Source organism: Octopus bimaculoides, chromosome 2, assembly GCF_046866305.1.
Source record: "Octopus bimaculoides isolate indiv1 chromosome 2, ASM4686630v1, whole genome shotgun sequence".
NCBI classification, from domain to species: Eukaryota; Metazoa; Mollusca; class Cephalopoda; order Octopoda; family Octopodidae; genus Octopus; species Octopus bimaculoides.
Genome location: NC_142929.1, coordinates 177,567,937 through 177,583,048, shown reverse-complemented (window position 1 = coordinate 177,583,048; position 15,112 = coordinate 177,567,937). Strand labels below are relative to the sequence as shown.

The 15,112-nt window shown below is 36.0% G+C and overlaps 1 protein-coding gene across 16 annotated transcripts in view; it reads left to right on the top strand.

Moving 5' to 3' along the window:
* Positions 1 to 15,112, top strand: part of LOC106882686 (vitamin D3 receptor) — an 886,520-nt gene that overhangs the window by 689,700 nt on the left and 181,708 nt on the right. For all 16 annotated transcript variants that reach the window (XM_089348112.1, XM_089348109.1, XM_089348107.1 and 13 more), the window contains one exon: positions 2,605 to 2,656. The gene's annotated coding sequence lies outside the window, so the exon portion shown is untranslated. The remainder of the gene's footprint in view (positions 1 to 2,604; positions 2,657 to 15,112) is intronic.

The window sequence follows — 15,112 nt, the reverse complement described above, 5'->3', positions numbered from 1 at the left end:
TATTGCACCTGAACATCTGCCACAAACAAAAACTAACTTGCTAGTTAACCTGCCTTTGATGTTGCTGCACCTCTTATGTGTCCATAGCTTGCACCGGGTACATCTTATAGAGTTACTACCTACTCCTTTTCTACATACTGAGCAGGGCCATCTACCTGAAGGGGTTTGTGTTTTATCTACCTTCCTACTTATTAGGATTTTGGTTTTAGCTAGGTTGACTCTAAGGCCCTTCAATTCTAGACCTTGCTTCCACACCTGAAACTTCTCCTCTAGTTCTGATAGTGACTCCGCAATTAGGGCAAGGTCATCAGCATAGAGGAGCTCCCAGGGGCAACCTGTCTTGAACTCCTCTGTGATTGCCTGGAGGACTATGGTAAATAAGAGGGGGCTGAGGACGGAACCTTGGTGGACCCCTACCTCTACCCGGAATTCATTGCTGTACTCATTTCCAACCCTCACCTTACTGGCAGCATCTCTGTACATGGCTCGCACAGCTCTCACTAACCATTCTTCTATCCCAAGTTTCCTCATTGACCACCAGATAAGGGATCGGGGGACCCTGTCAAAGGCTTTCTCCATGTCAACGAAAGCCAGGTACAGAGGTTTATCCTTAGCTAGGTATTTCTCCTGCAACTGTCTCATTAGAAATAAGGCATCAGTAGTGCTTTTACCTGGCACGAACCCAAACTGCATCTCATCTAAATTGATTCGCTCCCTAATTAGTTGGGCTATGACCCTCTCTGTAACTTTCATAACCTGATCTAACAGCTTGATGCCTCTGTAATTATTTGTATCTAAAGCGTCACCTTTACCTTTGTAGCAGTTGACTATGATGCTGCTACACCAGTCATTGGGTATGACTCCTTCGTGTATCACCTGGTTCGTAATATGGGTGACTAGGCTATAGCCAACACTGCCAGATATTTTGAGCATCTCTGCAGTGATTCCTGATGGGCCGGGGGCTTTCCCGGTCTTCATACTCTTAATTGCTTTATCTACCCTGGTACTATCAACTCGGATAGCTGGTCCCTCTATTGGGTCGACATACGGCAGGCTCTCTTTCTCCCATTCATTCTCTTTATTAAGCAATCTATCGTAGTGGCATCTCCAGACCTCTTTCTTTGCATTCTCATTTAATGCAAGCGTACCATCATCCATGCGAACACATTTCTCTCCTACAACATCACTATTCTCTCTCCTACACTGTCTTGCAACACGAAATACCTCGAGTATGTGTTTATATATTTTGAAGTATTATGAGCAGCAAGTGGTGATACAGTTATTATTTCTCCTGCCAACAAATCATCCACTGGCCTTGCATTTTTCAAAGTTGTATGAAATATGAGATCCCTTGGAAAAAAAGGGAAGGCTTAGTGACAGAAAGATGCCTTAATAACACATTCTGTATCTAACCCATGCTAGCTTGAAAAAAACAGATGTGAATATGAACAACAAAATGAATTATATATGTGTCTGTATACACACATGCATATACACACTCATAATATGTATAAACGTGTGTTGTGTGCACAAACACACACACACACATATACTCATTTATGCATACACACATTCGTTTGTGTGTGTGTGTGTGTGTGAGAGAGTGTGTGTGTGTGAGAGTGTGTGTGTGTGTGCATATGTAAATTATGAAAGTTATTTATGCACATGAATCTAGAGCAGAAAAAGTAAACAGGTTCTTAGTTGGTATGTCGCATGATGGATACAAGGTACTTGTCCCATGGGACCACTAGTTTATTTTATTTTGTCCTTGACTAGGTACTCATGTCTTATAAGTTACACATTTAAAATCTTAATTTGTGCATTTAACTTGTTATTATATTTATGTTCATGCGTGTTTCCATGCATAGATGTGTGTTCATACATGTGTATGTATACATATACTTATACCTGTGTATATGTATATGAACCTGTATGTGTGCATGTGTGTATGTACCCTTAGTTGTTTCTTTGTTGACAAATAATAGTGTCACTGACTTGTCTTCTTATGAAAAGTGTTGTCAATCAATGGGTTTATTCACCTCACTAACTTCTAGAGAAAACCAGTGGGAATGAACCAACATCTGGTTGACACCCTGATAAGAATTTGAACTGAGAGAGAAAGAGTATAAGAAAATAGCAACAAATGTTTACACAGAAACACAAAGATATATGCAAACTATTAAATGGATACATATTTAAAAACTGTATGTATATGTGTATCTCCCCCACCCCCTCTCTTAATATAGATATAAATTCAACTAAAATAAAGTCTGGAGTGTGGGTGAAGGTGCATAAATAGAAACACTGCTTAAGTTTCTGCCTCATCAGAGTGAATCTCAGTACTCAGATAATCTGGTAGGCATTTTGTTTTATGTGAGATACTTCTCATCCTTTACACATGCTCCTCACTCAGTTAAATTGGGGACCATGAGACTGGTTGTACAGGGTCAAATGCATGTAGAATCTGATCTGTCCCTATTCCTCATGTACATATATATAAACACAAGAATTTATTTTCTCCTTCATTTTTATTAATATCAAAACTCATTGCAATATTTCTGTCAGTTATTTCTCTTTATGATGATTCAATATTTTTTCTTCCAGTTCATTTGCTGGTATTTCTGTCCAGGAATCTCTTCAGGCTGTTACAAACTGGGTAAGTAATTTTTTTTCATCTTTAGTTAATGTTTCTTTTTGCAGATATTGTTACATTTTGAGATCAAATATCACTGATGCAAACTTCGGCTTTTATCATTCCATACTTAATAAAATGATAAAACAAGTACCAATCTAGTACTGGGGGTCATTTGTTTTTGTTTTTTCTTGTGGTTTAGTCAAAGGAAGAAGTGTAACTATGACTTATGAATTGGTGAAAAAAGATGAGATGAGAATCTGGTTCTACAGTTACTACTAATCACTACTTTAATCCCTGTATGTAGTCCATCTAAATGTCAGTGGTCACATGTAAGCATGCCAATAAAGAGAACATTCTTATGCAAGAAGTCAAGTACTTATCTTATCTGACAGCAAGCAGCCACCTGTTAACACTTCCTCTAAAACAAAAAAAAAAAAAAAACTGACTCTACTGAATAGAATATGCAGTAGGAAATGCATCAAGATGATAGCAAGCTACTTTCAGATGTGCTCTGAATGCTTACTGCAGAGCATACTCTTCTAAAGGTTTCCAAACCAGGTTATGGTGTTAAATCAAACAGTGGACTAAGTCTTATATATCATTATTGGTATTTTTATGCTAACATTTCAGGTCAGTATTCTTTTCTGCTCTAGGCACAAGACCTGAAATTTTGGGGGAGTGGGGGGGGCAGTCAATTGGTTCTTAATTTATCGACCCTGAAAGGATGAAAGGCAAAGTCGACCTCGGTGGATTTCAGGTCAGTATTGACTGAATGAAGCCCAGTGATTCGCTGATAGTTATATTAACATCCAAGGCAAATTCATTCCTTTATGAGAATTAAACTGTTTTCCTAATACATAGTAGACAAGAGACAAATACCAAAATGAACTGCTATCAGTTCTTAAAAGTTAGGTGAACTGATACATTGTAGAATAAAGTTCTTTCACTCGGAAACTCAGTGAGATTCCTGATTTGAACTCTGGGACATTTCACCTCTTGATAGTAGGTTGCATATAGGAAGAGGTGCCATACATATCTGATGTATTATGCCTCTTCCCATGAGGAACCTTCTGAGTGGTTGCCCAACCTGTTAAAACTAGCAGCTAAATATCCTTCAAATCATACACTACAAGCTTAAAGAAGAAAGCACACACTGGATAGTATAGTTTTAGAAAGACTTTCTGAAGGTATTTCAAATGTCTGCTGGATCAGAATAGACATGGAACTTAATAATAGTAGCAATATACTATACTGACTGCCAGTGTAGTTAGTATAAGTTAAGTATACATCTATATAGTATAAGTTAAGTATACATCTATATAGTATAAGTTAAGTATATCAGTATAAGCCATAAAATGGCTCCTTTAGCAGTTCTCTACTGTATTTAAAATGCAGTAAAGGTAGGTAGAGAGGAAATCAATGTTATTATGAGACTTGTATGTAAGGGTAGCTTGCACTACAAATGAATAGGACAGGTTTAGCTTTAAAACATCAATAAAATATCTTGTGTGTACCATACTTTAAGCAGTAGCCTTTGTTATAATATCTTTATTCAAGTAAAGTGAACTTGGCTTAACTCCTAACTAATAACAATCACAATTTATCATAGTAGTTTTCATTTTGCCTGCTTCAGTTTACAGACTCTTTGGGAAATATTATCCATATTCAATTATTGTTTTATCTTGGTGGGAATTTATCACTCATCAAATTTAGCTCATGAAACCAGTTCTTAAAAAACAGTTTCAGAGGCATTGTACACCTATTATGTATTAATTTTATAAATCTTACTAATGATCTTATGGTGTCTTCAAAGCATTTCAAAAATAACAAGATTGCTTGGCATACCTCAGGCTGAAAAGAAAAAACACTTTTAGAAAGTGGATGATTTAAAATACATACATACATACATATATATATATATATATATATATATATATATATATATATATATATATATATATATGTGTGTGTGTGTATATATATATATTGTAAACAAAGGGAAAAGGTATTATATAATTCAAGTTGGCTGCTTATGACTTCGTTGTTGAAACTGAAAATTTAATTAAATACCTTCTTTGCTGAGAAAAATAATAAATAAAATATAAAAGACAAGACTGCCTGCTGGAAAGAAACAATCATTTTTGATACGAACACTTATGACTTTAAACCATAACATTAATATAAATTTCTGTAACTTTTTATACATGTTTGCTCACCTCTGCATGTAATCGAGTGTCTCAGTGTCTATTTATCTTTTTGTTTATTCAACTATCTATGTGTACATATATGTGTGTGTGTGTATGTGTATATATATATATATATATATATATATATATATATATATATACACACACACATCTACATCAGGGTGCGGTGAATAAATTGTTGTCAAGATTATGCAAAAATGAAAATAACACTGACGTCTCATTTTAGTAGATATATTTACCAAAATTACATAAAAATATCTTGAAATACTAAAGAGAAAATTTATTTAATAAAATCACCATTGGCTTCAACCACGACCTCCAGACAATTTCAAAATCTCCTGCAACTCTCCTGGATGGTTTCCTTGTTTAAGCTGGTGAATGCTGCCATAATCCTTGCCTTCAGTTCATCTTTGGTGTTACAAGGAGTTTTGTTGGTCTCTCGCTCAACTAGGGTTGCAGTCTGGGGAGTTAGGTGGCCAGATGTTAGGGGTGATGTAGTCACAGAAATTGTCTGACAGCCATGACTGGGTACTCCTGCTAGTGTAGCATGGTGTATAGGAAGATGAATTGAGGCATAACGTTGTCATCATTAGTGATCACTCCAAACACCATGATGTTAACTGAATGTTTGATTTTTATCACAGTACATGTTCTTAGATTGCACTGTCCTCAGATTGACACCCAAACACTCTGAAATGTTCGTATTGGAGCTTCAGCTTGAATGCCAAGCAGTACAGCTTGTCGGTTGCAAATTTCTGACAGAATGAATTGCGTCATGATGTTGGTTTTCTTACAGATGGTGCCCAGCTGACCCTACTGTGTAGTCGACAAAATCAAAAACAAACAATGTACATGCCTGAAATTAAAAATATAAAATGGTGACAATTTACCCATTGCACCCTGTACATATGCATTTAAACATATAATATATATGTATATATAAGTGAAGAAGAGAGTTACTGTAATTAAACTTATTCCATTGTTTACAAATGTTTCCACAACATGTGGGTGACAAATCAGATATCAAGCATGAATACAAGAATCTGAACAATGATATAATCATGTCCACTATATAATGCATATTACATTATGACCTCCACAGTCATTTAGTAATAACCGAATGAACAGATATATTATGAATGGATATAATACAGGCACAAATTGATTATTTCACTTATATGCATATGTGTGTGTTGTGCATGTGTATATATATAATTAATTCAAAAAACAGAATTGCATGAAGAAAACACAGATAGCTTTTACCTCTATTGGCAACAAAAGCTCTCTCTCTCTCTCTCTCTCTCTCTCTCTCTCTCTCTCTCTCTCTCTCTCTCTCTCTCTATCTATCTATCTATCTTTCTCTCTCTCTCTCTCTCTCTCTATCTATCTATCTATCTTTCTTTCTCTTTCTCTCTCTCTCTCTCTCTCTCTCTCTCTCTCTCTCTCTCTCTGTGAATGAAAGGAAGATTGTGTGATATTTGTGTATGCACTGTAATGCTGGGCAGTTTTCAGATGTGGGCCCTAGATGCAGAGGGCATAGAAAGACTAGAGAGCAATGAAACTAGTATGCTCCATTGGACTTGCAATGTCATTGTGCATGTACAGCAAATACACTTGTAGCTACTTGGCTATCATTAGTACTGGATACGACAAAAGAGAGACAACTGTGAGAGGACTTTAGAAACTGTTCTAGAAACTGTGTGCAATCAGCTCCCAAGCTTAAATAAATTATAAGGTGCCATGCAGTGAGACTGAACCTGAAACCATATGGTCATGAAGCAAAGTTTTTCACCACACAGCTATACTTGTACCTATATATGTGTGTGTGTGTTTGGAATGTAGGTGGATTTTGGGCATATGGATTGATGGATAGATGGATAAGTAACATTTATCAGTGCACTGTTGGTGTTTTAATACCTGTTGCCTGAAGGAATTTTCTCCATGGCAAATCAGTTAAAATGGCCTTTTAGCAGATCAGGTACGTTACAAACATACATGAACTGATTTAAAAGTTTGTTTATTTCACAACACTGTGTCATGTGCATACTTGGCAAACCTTGATGATGGATTTAGTAGATCAAAACTGAATGAAGGCTGTTATATGTATGTATGTGTGAGTGTGTATGCCTCTATTGCTGTGATTTTACTTAGTTGGACAGGTCTTCTCAAAACAGCAAATTGCCTGTCATCTTGGTCTTTGGTCATTTGTCATCTCTTCTGTGAGGCTTAACATCTGAATATCATTTTCCACCACATTGTCCCACTTCATTCTGGGTCTTCTTCTTTCAAAGGCTCCCTCCACTTTAGAGAATGCCACTTCTGTATGCAATTGTCTTCACCCATATGCATCACAGACTTTTCTCTTGTAAACTACTTCTGATGCCTCTTATACCTAATTTTTCTCTTAACACATTTACACTATGTTGTGCATGCACATTCAGCAGAATACTGGAACATACTAATTTCATTTCCTTCAAGTCCTCACATGTCCTCTGCAGTCACTGCCCATATTTCACTACCATGTATATACACAAGTTTCATATAATCTACTTTCATTCCTTATATAGAAGATATATATATTTATATTAATATTTGTTTTTATGTTATAAGGAAAACAATTTCACATTAATCTAGGGATTACTGCATACTTTTGTAGAATACAAGTTTATTTTCAACCAAGGGTATTATTAAGTCACTTCGAAGTTTCGACCAGTTAAACCATTGCCAGTCCAGCGGTGGCTTAACTGACCAAAACTTCAAACTCACTGTCTACAATATTCTTGTTTAAGAATAAAGCCACACACACACACACACATATATATATGAGAGAGAGAGAGAGAAAGAGAAAAGTGTATTCATTCATGATATATACATATACACTCACAGACATTCATTAACTCTGTTAATACTCTGAATTTTGTGCTTCTAAAAGGCTAAGTATGAAACTAGGACTGACACAAATTTTCATCTTTCAGTAAGTGAAATAATTGACACTCCAGGACATGTTTTGACTAGTTTCTTCCTGTTTCACCATGGATAGACACACACACACACACACACACACACACACACACACACACACACAAGTGCGCACACACAAATGACAGATAATATCAGTTTGAGTGCAGGTCACACGCATGTGTATACAATATGCACTTTTATGTGCAGTAGGTTATTGAATATCTTTGCAGCTGTCAAACTTGGCAGTGTTGTCTTATTGTAACCTGCGGTTTCCATCTGTGACATTTTTCAGCGCCACTTTCAACTCAGCTTACCTCATGCCTCCTCTCATTGTATCATCTCACTCAATAACAGCTCACACAGTGATAGATGCCTAACACCTCTGTCACATGTTAATAATTATTGCCCTGCATATCGGTGTACAAACTTCCCATTCAGACTTCTCTTGAAGCCGTAAAATTTGTTGGTAATACCCACTTACTCAACTTGTCAAATTCTCACTGTGCACTTCAGATGGATATTTGACTCTCAATGACTCTCTCTCTCTCTCTCTCTCTCTCTGTATATATATATATATATATATATATATATATATGCGAGTAAAAATAAATACAAAAAAAGGTGGATTTTTTTGTATGATTGTGTATAGAGGAATATATTATTTTGCTTAAAAGAGTTCCAACACTGTCTGTTTTTTATGTTTTATTTATATTCCTGCAGAACTAATGTGGGGTATAGAATATGGAATATACAATATATAATATAAAATAAAATAAAAATGGATGGCACCATGAAATAAAGTATTGAATGTAGATGAAATATTGAGTGTTCAATATAAAGGATCAAATATATAAATATATAAATATAAATATATATATATAAAGGCGACTCGAGTTTCAGGGCTATTTCCCTTCGTCATGGCCGGTATGACAGTCTTTAACAGACTGTAATAAGTTGGCTGGTTTTCTGTCTTTTATACCAATTCCTTTGGATGGCAGCAGTAGGTGTCTGGCTATTTTTAGAATTGATGTTAAATCTATTTTTAGACATGATGATATTTTAATTTATTGTTTTGTGTGGGTTGTAGGGATAAGATTTTTAAACCCCAGTAGGTGTTTGGCTGTTCTTAGAAATGATGCCAAATCTATTTATAGAAATGATGATATCTGAGAGATTTTTTGTGTTTTGGTTACAGGGATAAGATTTTTAAACCCCAAGTAAGATGGATTTAATCATTGTTTGTTAAGAGTGGGTTTGAATTTCTTAATAAAGTCCTTTTCTTTGCATTTTCTTTCAATTTCATTCCGGTTGTAAAGTTTATGGAATGGAAATATAATAAAAGTTTGATGACCACATGTTGCTAGATGGTTACTCAGTGGTATTTGGCGGATTTCTGGGTTTTTAATCTGTTGTCGATGTACCCGTGAGCGTTCCGATAGTGCATTACCTGTCTGGCCAACGTACAATTCTTCACAATTAGGGCATTTGATGCAGTAGATTAGATTTCTACTTATGCAGTTCATGTTCGCATTGGTGAATATTTTCCCTGTTTTTGTGTTCATATATGGGCCGGTATGGATTGATCGGCATGTGCCGCATCGGCTATCATTGCATTTGGATACAGTGAATGTTTGATTTTTGTTGCTGAGGTCAAACTTTGCCTTTGTTAATAGTTTTTTCAAGTTTTTAGGTTGTCTCTTACTGAGAGTTATATTTTGATCTGTAATGATATTTCTCAATTCCTTACTTTGTGAAAGGATCGGTAAGTTCGCTTTGGCGATATTAAAGATGTTCTGGTGGCATGGATTTTGTGTCACTATAAATGGAATGATCTTTTCCTGTTTGTCTTTTCTTTGCGGTGTCCTCAGTTGTTGTATGGGTATTTTCGAAGCCCGCTGAATACCATTTTCTATGAGTCGTGATGGGTATTTTTGCTTCACCAGAAATTCTTTCAGTTCCATCAGGCGTTGATTTCTGGTCTCTATATCCTCTACAATAGTACATATTCTCCTGGCTAGGCAGTATACTATTGTAGAGGATATAGAGACCAGAAATCAACGCCTGATGGAACTGAAAGAATTTCTGGTGAAGCAAAAATACCCATCACGACTCATAGAAAATGGTATTCAGCGGGCTTCGAAAATACCCATACAACAACTGAGGACACCGCAAAGAAAAGACAAACAGGAAAAGATCATTCCATTTATAGTGACACAAAATCCATGCCACCAGAACATCTTTAATATCGCCAAAGCGAACTTACCGATCCTTGCACAAAGTAAGGAATTGAGAAATATCATTACAGATCAAAATATAACTCTCAGTAAGAGACAACCTAAAAACTTGAAAAAACTATTAACAAAGGCAAGGTTTGACCTCAGCAACAAAAATCAAACATTCACTGTATCCAAATGCAATGATAGCCGATGCGGTACATGCCAATCAATTCATACCGGCCCATATATGAACACAAAAACAGGGAAAATATTCACCAATGCGAACATGAACTGCAAAAGTAGAAATCTAATCTACTGCATCAAATGCCCTAATTGTGAAGAATTGTACGTTGGCCAGACAGGTAATGCACTATCGGAACGCTCACGGGTACATCGACAAAAGATTAAAAACCCAGAAGTCCGCCAAATACCACTGAGTAACCATCTAGCAACATGTGGTCATCAAACTTTTATTATATTTCCATTCCATAAACTTTACAACCGGAATGAAATTGAAAGAAAATGCAAAGAAAAGGACTTTATTAAGAAATTCAAACCCACTCTTAACAAACAATGATTAAATCCATCTTACTTGGGGTTTAAAAATCTTATCCCTGTAACCAAAACACAAAAAATCTCTCAGATATCATCATTTCTATAAATAGATTTGGCATCATTTCTAAGAACAGCCAAACACCTACTGGGGTTTAAAAATCTTATCCCTACAACCCACACAAAACAATAAATTAAAATATCATCATGTCTAAAAATAGATTTAACATCAATTCTAAAAATAGCCAGACACCTACTGCTGCCATCCAAAGGAATTGGTATAAAAGACAGAAAACCAGCCAACTTATTACAGTCTGTTAAAGACTGTCATACCGGCCATGACGAAGGGAAATAGCCCTGAAACTCGAGTCGCCTTTATATATATATATTTATATTTATATATTTATATATTTGATCCTTTATATTGAACACTCAATATTTCATCTACATTCAATACTTTATTTCATGGTGCCATCCATTTTTATTTTATTTTATATTATATATTGTATATTATATTATATATTGTATATTCCATATTCTATACCCCACATTAGTTCTGCAGGAATATAAATAAAACATAAAAAACAGACAGTGTTGGAACTCTTTTAAGCAAAATAATATATATATATATATATATATATATATATATATATATATATATTGGTTTATGCATGTGCATATAAACCGAGAACTCTTTATTTATATAATGAAGTGTTTATTTTATGTGTGGGTGCATATATATATATATATATATATATATATGGATGGATGGATGTTTATATATTTATAGACAGACATATGTGACACACACACACATATGTATATAAGTTCACTTTGTAGCCATATGGTTTCAGATACCAACCTATTGTGTAACACCTTCAGAAAGAGTCTCCTAGTACAGTCTTGGGTGTCTAATTCCTTGTGAGTGAAATCTAGTTGGTATAAATTGTACAGAATCTTGTCATGTGTGTTTCAGTGTACCTGCATGTGCATGTGTGTGCACACTGTGTATGTGAGTGTTTCTACATATCTTTACATTGTCACCACATGACTGAAACCAGTGACTGTTGACATTTGTTGTAAACAAAATGTCACACCACTCATTTATTTTGATGCATGTGAAGACCAGTGAAATACAAAATACCTTCTTTGAAAGACAGTTGAGAGTTGGCAACAGAGAGGAGATATGGCCATAGTAAACTAACTCAACAACTTTCATCCAATACATGCTAGCATGAACAACAATATACATATGAAAAAATATACATGCAGGTATATTATATCAGATTTTTTAGAATGAAATGTCTGATTTTGAACTGAAAGTTTATTTTACTTTATCTCAACATTTGAGTCTCTTATCTCTGTTTAATCTTTACCTACTGCCTAACCCTAACACTTCTATACTACAACATCTTATAATGAAGGATGCCACATTGGATTGGTTTATATTCAGTACTCATCCCATTTCTTGTCCCATGTCATTCTTATTCGCATTCATCACTCACTTATCACCACTTGCTTTCTCACCATCACTTTATATTGCCATATATTACTCCCCCCCCCCTCTCTCTCACCAGTGTCTCTGCCGGCATTCCCTTTTCCTCCATTGTGCTGTGTTTCTATTCAGTCTCCTTACCAATAACAATCATGTAGCAGCCTATCAATGTTTCTCCTGTCATATTTCATATTTTCTGTCCTTCTCTGTCATCACACTCTGCCATGATAAACTGTAAAGGAATGAGCATTAGGGAGAGTATCCATTTTCTAGAAAGCCTTTCAATTGGAGTGTATGAATGAGATGTGTTAATCTGTCCTATCTAGGGGGACAACAACAGCTCTATATAAGAACTTACTCAGATTGTGATGATGCATCCATTTCATGCCAGCTGGTAAGTGGATGTAAAATTACGATGATGATGATGATGATGATGACGATGATGATGATGAAGATATGTATGTGTGTGTAGCACACACACACACATCAATCATCTACTTCATAAGGTTCAGATTCTTGAAATAGTTTTCTTGAGATCAGTTTACTTCATCCATAGCAGAGGTATTTATATTGATGTACTTCCTCATGTTGAATTTTGTGCCTGTTCCTAAATTTTCCAATCTAATTAAAAGTTTTTTTTTGTTTTTGTTTTCTTTTTGTTTTTTTGATGCCTTCAAGTGTATTTATTACAAGTATTTTCTACACAAGCTAGTACATATATATATGTACGAGGTGTGATCAATAAGTGTCCGGACTGTTGCCATAGTAATGAAGCTAAAGCACACAAAATAAAGCTGCTTGGTACAGATTGACCTTGACCTCTGCTGTGCATGCACACTAAGTTTTAATGTTCTAGCTCACTTCTGCTGATTACAGCAGTGCTTGGAAGGAAGGTGTGTAGCGTGTGATCATCACATTGACCATGACAGAGAAAGTTGTCATGGTGATACCTGCTCAGAGGCCTACGCAAAGTTGCAGAAAGTGTATGGGGACAAGTGTATGAATCGCACACAAGTGAACAAGTGGGACAGACATTTCCAAGATGGTTGAAAAAATGTCGATATTGACGAACGTTGTGGGAAACCTGAAACCAGCAGAACTGAGAAAAACATCGCAGATGCACATGCAGCTGTGAGGGGAAATCATCGAATCCCCATCCATGAGTTATCAGATGATGTGCAGATTAGTTACGGTTCAGTTCAGTCCATTATCACTGAAGATTTGGGTATGAGACGCGTGTCTGCCAAGTTTGTGCCAAATCTGTTTTCAGCTGACCCAAAAGACACTTGGGTTTCAGTTGCACAAGATTTTGATTGTTTCAAGAACATTGAAAACTTTTTGAAAATTTTGTTTAGGCCTCTGGAGCAGGTATGGCCAAGCTTTCGGCAAAATTTGATACGGATTCTCTGCTCAGCTTTCTCTGTCATGGTCAATACAACAATCACACACTACACACGTTACTTCCAAGCACTGCTGTAAACAGTGGAAGTAAGCTAAAACGTTAAAACTTAGTACGCATGCACAGCCAAAACTCTATCATCATTTTATGCCTCTTCCTCATTTTTGGACAAAGGGCAAGTTTGAAACATTAGACAAATATTTGGTTGATAAAAAGAACAGGTGAATGAGAGAGTAAAATAAAAAGGGTAATATTGAGAGAGAGAGATGGTGGTGAAGATGTGTCAGGACATTCCCTCGAGGGATATTAGGGTGGTACAGAGGTTTGGACTGGAAAGATGGGCAAGATGGAAGTGACTGAGGCAAATAATGGAGTGATATATAGGAGAGGCTTGGGAGAAGGGATGCAGTTGTTGTTGCTCCAGTAGGGGATGGTGGCGAACCCTGCTGTACTCTTTCACCACAACTTTCTCTCACTCTTACTTCCTGTTTCTGTTGTGCCTGTAATTCAAAGGGTCAGCCTTGTCACACTGTGTCACGCTGAATATCCCCGAGAACTACGTTAAGGGTGCACGTGTCTGTGGAGTGCTCAGCCACTTGCACGTTAATTTCACGAGCTGGCTGTTCCATTGATCGTATCAACTGGAACCCTCGACGTCGTAAGCGACGGAGTGCCAACTATAGGAGAGGCTTGGGAGAAGGGAGGCAGTAGGTATGTGAAAACATTAAGGGTGATAGCAGATAAGTGAGGTGCTAACAGCGGAGAACAAAGTAAACACACACACACACACACACACACTAGACTGGCTTCACTCAGTTTCTTTCTACCAAATCCACTCACAGAGCTTTGATCAACTTTGAGGCTATAAGTGAAGGCACTTGCCCAAGGTTCTACACAGTATACTGAACCCAAAACAGTGTGGTTGAGAAACAAACTCCTTAGCTATGAAGCCAATGCCTGTGCCTCTGTATGAGTGTGTTTGTGTGTGTGTAGATACATAATACATATACAGAAACACATATTTAAATACTTAACTGCTATAGCTAATAAATTTAATGCTCCTTTTTCTTCTTCCCTTTTTATTAATGAAATATTATTAGAGTGAATATATGCCAGGAGCTTTGATTAAAACCACATTTGAGTTTTATATTAAATATGGCTACATCATATCAAAATTATTGGTTTTGAGAAGCCTATCAGTAACAGGATTCTGTTTTCAGACTTCCTTTTTTTTTTCTATTTTCGTTTTTAATCCTCTCTTTTCATTGATTTATTTTCAGCTGAGTCTAGTCTACATTTTATTTTATATATTTTTTTTTTTTTTGTGGCTTAAACTAAAGTAACCTTGACGTCACTTGCTGGTATTTTACTTTTTAGATTTAAGTTGAAAAAGAAATTCAATTCTTTGAGCTCTTTCAAACATACCAATACATCACCTTGTGATATCCCTTTAAATTTAATTAGCTTCTGAACATATGTTGGTGAAGGGTAGTTTCAGTCAAAACACATTGTTACTATTTGTTTATATTCTTTTGTTCAAATCTTGCGCTGGTTGACTTTGACTGTCGTCCTCCCAGATAAGTACTACTTCACAAAAACTGGGCTTGAACACTTGTAGGTGTTTCCCCCAGCATGGCCACTGTGACT